Source organism: Oncorhynchus mykiss, chromosome 17 (genome assembly GCF_057628025.1).
Source record: "Oncorhynchus mykiss isolate SJ-2025 chromosome 17, ASM5762802v1, whole genome shotgun sequence".
Lineage (NCBI taxonomy): Eukaryota > Metazoa > Chordata > Actinopteri > Salmoniformes > Salmonidae > Oncorhynchus > Oncorhynchus mykiss.
Genome location: NC_143038.1, coordinates 15,018,046 through 15,022,558, shown reverse-complemented (window position 1 = coordinate 15,022,558; position 4,513 = coordinate 15,018,046). Strand labels below are relative to the sequence as shown.

At 41.5% G+C, this 4,513-nt stretch overlaps 1 long non-coding RNA gene across 2 annotated transcripts; it reads right to left on the bottom strand.

Annotated features, from left to right (window-relative positions):
• Positions 1-351: 351 nt before the first annotated feature.
• Positions 352-1,673, bottom strand: LOC118940095 (uncharacterized). 2 transcript variants are annotated; one of them, XR_005036697.2, is made up of 4 exons: positions 1,595-1,673; positions 1,245-1,335; positions 1,062-1,157; positions 352-731 (listed from the first exon to the last, which is right to left on the bottom strand). It is a non-coding gene; the product is annotated as an uncharacterized LOC118940095 (long non-coding RNA). The 2 variants fall into 2 exon arrangements; XR_016488133.1 differs by having other exon boundaries at positions 1,245-1,323; positions 1,595-1,649.
• Positions 1,674-4,513: the final 2,840 nt, after the last annotated feature.

The window sequence follows — 4,513 nt, the reverse complement described above, 5'->3', positions numbered from 1 at the left end:
GTTTTCACTTTGTCATTATGGAGGTAATGTGTGTCGATAAGTGACAAAGGTTTTTTCCCCATTTTGAATACAGGATGTAGTTTATTAGAAGATCCAGGATATCTTACTGCTGTTATCAAGCTCACTCTCACGACGGTACGTCTAGTGTGTGTGTGTGGACATGTGTACTACTATTACTGCTCAGTGTAATCTGATGTAATTTGCTCTGCATGCACTGCATCTGTATTATGGTCAAGTTCACATTGTTCACACTGAATAGAAACACGAAATAAAACAATATTATGAAACATGTATGATGTAATTGAAACACTGCTAAACATGTAAGATTAATAAAAAACGACTAAACATGTCTTATGCTTGATAGTTTATTGGAGGATCACAATATGTCAAGTCAACCATACAACCATGCAATTATTTATCCACTAACTTGACCAACCAACTATCCTGTGTCAGGACATAAAGTACATGTTCATGGATAAAACATATATTCTTCAGAATGTTGATGAGTTCTTCTCAGTACCAAAGTACCAATTAACTGTATTACTGATGTTGTTTTTTGACAATCATTGATTGATGGATGGATGTTGGAATGATTCACTGAGGTAATGTTAGTGATGACTTCAGAGGTGATAGCTGATTCCATATGGAGACTGAAAAGGATCCTTGGCATCCCATGCTGGTCGCTTCTCACCCAACAAGGTCCTTGGCTACGTTCCAAAGCTCGCCCCAAACTGTTGAATAGAGTTTTAAATCATCTTTATGGAAAATACCTTTTTTAAAAGCTAAACATTTGAAAATGACTCCAAAATTTTCAAAACATATCACAATCATAAGTGACTACCTTTTAAACTTACTGTTGTAAGACCAGTATTTGACTACCATTTAAAAAATATTTTCCCTCTACGAAACATGATGCTAATTAACTGTAGAGATGGAGTTAGCCCTTCACATTTCCTACCACCCTCTGCTAATCTCCCGTTGATAATTTACTGTTGCTCAGACAGACAGACAGACAGACAGACAGACAGACAGACAGATAGACAGATAGACAGATTGCTCACATGCTGCTTCATCTTCAGAGGGGAGGGTCTTCAGAGTAGCCAACTTTGCCAAAAAGGCAGCCTTTCCATTTGTTACATCATCCTCCTGCAGGAGAGCTGAGGAAGAAAGATTTTTCATTTTACGAGATTTTATCAGATTAAACCCGGGCAGTAAAGTAGTACACATTTACAAACAACACATACCATCCTCAGAGTTATCTTCATTGAGGGAGCTTGCTAACAGGACACCCACTAGAGCGAACAGCAGTAACATACTCTGGATCTTCATCCTTTACTAAAGCACATAGAGCACAACTTGTTAAGACACACACACACACACACACACACACATACACACACACACACACACACACACACACACACACACACACACACACACACACACACACACACACACACACACACACACACACACACACACACACACACACGTCCACCTCCACCTCTCCATCCATTCCTACCAGTCCACTTGTATACTCTTGCCCACTCCTATACACCTTTGCATAGAAGATTCTCAGTGAAAACAAACATACCTCTTACAGTTGGACGATGCTGTCTGATTGATGGCTGTTTATCTGGATGATGTCTTCTGGTCTTCAGTAGTAGTGTGGCGTCTCTCTGCCTTCTGCAGCACTGTTTTATACTCTTTCTGCAGATGCTGTACCTGCCCCACCCATCCACACCTCTCACAGCCGATTAACAAGCAAAATTACATTACAGCCATGGCGATAACCGCAATAATGCACAGCCTGAAGTTTATGACCTCCCTCCAGGCAAAACTTCTGTCAATATTATGGTTTCCTAGTTATTTCAACTGAATTTCTGACCTGGAGCTTGGATAGACTTGAATTTATAAATGGTAGTAGCACTTTATTTTAAGGTTGTATCCATAATCCATTCATAACACATTTATGAAACCAATCATTAAACCTTTTTACTTATTTTATTATAACTTTTAACCAGGTTAGTCTCGTTGAAATAAAACATCTCATATTCAAGAGAGACCTGGAACAAGACAGCAGCATCAAATCATATTGTATTTGTTACATAGGCCGAAAACAACAGGTGTAGGTAGACCTTACAGTGAAATGCTTACTTACTTAACCAACAATGTCGTTTTAAGAAAAATAAGTGTTAAGAAAGTATTTACAAAAAATAAATGGATAAATGGACAAAAAACATTAAGATGAAAAATAGATAACTAACAAATAATAAAGGAGCAACAATAAAAAAAACTGCTAGTGTGGCTGGAATCTTTGGAAATCTTTAGAGCCTTCCTCGGACACCGCCTGGTATAGATGTCCAGGATGCCAGGAAGCTTAGCCCCAGTGTACACACTACCCCCTGTAGCAACTTGTGGTCGTAGGCCGAGCAGTTGCCATACCAGGCAGTGATGCAACCAATCGCAGTTGCCATACCAGGTGGTGCTGCAACCAATCAGGATGTTCTCGATGGTGCAGCTGTATAACTTTTTGAGGATCTGAGGACCTATGCCAAATCTTTTCATTCTCCTGAAGGGGAATAGGCATTGTTGTGCCCTCGTCACGACTGTCTTGTTGTGTTTGGACCATAGTTTGTTGGTGATGTGGACACCAAGGAACTTGAAGCTCTCAACCTGCTCCACTACAGCCCTGTCGACGAGAATGTGGGCGTGCTCGGCCCTCCTTTTCTTGAAGTCCACAATCATCTCCTTTGTCTTGATCACGTTGAGGTAGATGTTGTTAACCTGGCACCATACTGCCAGGTCTATGACCTCCTCCCTATAGGCTGTCTCATCGTTGTCGGTGATCAGGCCTACCAATGTTGTGTCATCGGCAAATTTAATGATGGTGTTGGAGTCGTGCTTGGCCTGCAATCATGGGTAAACAGGGAGTACAGGAGAGAACTGAGCACTCACCCCTGAGGGGCCCCCGTGTTGAGGATCAACGTGGCAGATGTGTTGTTACCTACCCTTACCACCTGGGGGCGGCCCGTCAGGAAGTCTATGATCCAGTTTCATAGGGAGGTGTTTAGTCCCAGGGACCTTAGCTTAGTGATGAGCTTTGAGGGCACTATGGTGTTGAACACTGAGCTGTAGTCAATGAATAGCATTCTCACGTAGGTGTTCCTTTTGTCCAGATGGGAAAGGGAAGTGTGGAGTGCAATAGAGATTGCATCATCTGAGGATCTATTGAGGCAGTATGCAAATTGGTGTGGGTCTAGCGTCTCTGGGATAATGGTGTTGATGTGAGCCATGACCAGCCTTTCAAAGCACTTCATGGCTACAGATGTGAGTGCTACGGGTGGGTAGTCATTTTGTCAGGTTACCTTGGTGTTCTTGGGCACAGTTATGGCTGTCTGCTTGAAACATGTTGGTATTACAGACTCGGTCATGGACAGGTTGAAAATGTCAGTGACGACACTTGCCAGCTGGTCGGCACACGCTCGGAGTACACGTCCTGGTAATCCACCTGTTTCAAGGTCTTACTCACATCGGCTACGAGAGAGCGTAATCACAGTCGTCCGGAACAAGATCTCATGCATGCTTCAGTGTTGCTTGCCTCGAAGCGAGCATAGAAGTAATTTAGCTCATCTGGTAGGCTCAACCCATCAGTTTCAGACAAACAGCCACATGACATGAACCAGACGAAGATATATCAATATAAAAAGCTGCACGTCAGTAATGTACATGTACACAACACAGGTCAGAAAAAAAATGAATGCAAAACGTCAAAAGACAGGCTCACTATGGTATCAAAATGCTTCAGGTAAAACAACATCCTTACATCAATAAGGCAACGCCGACTAGTGACATCGATAACAACTAGAAACAACTAAATGTCTCAACAACTTGTTCATCTATTTGTGCTTTGAACTTCTCTAGGGACACCAGACCCTGGAGTTTTAGGTTGGCTTGGAGGGAATTCCAATACAAGGGGACTGATTAGTGAAAATACTTTGTTCCAAGCTCTTTACATTTGTTCAGGACTGTTAGCTTAAAACAAGATTGGTATCTGAGCTTGTAAGTGTTTTCATTTCGGGCTAATAGAGAACAGATAAAATTACAGTTTTTCTAAAATGGCTTTCTATATAAGAATGTACCAGTGCTATAGCCTGTGTGTTGCTAGCTATGTCCACCCGACAGCAATGTAGACATCACATGATACAGTCAAGAGCCTTCAGTGTATTTATTGAGGCTTGACCTTAAATAGTATTACTATAGTCCAACACAGATGGAAAAGTACAATGAATCCTCTATTTTATGGTGGCAAAGGAAAAACGAAATTGTGCCCGTAGTAAAGCCCAATACGCAGCTTGCTTTTACCAACAAGGTTCTCTACATGGGGTGTGAAGCTCAACTTCTAATCCACCTGATCTCCTAAATAATTTAATGTTATTACTTGTTCCATGGAATGTCCATCCGAGGTAGTAATGACATGGTTTCAGAGTGTTTAGCTTTGGAAAATAATAGG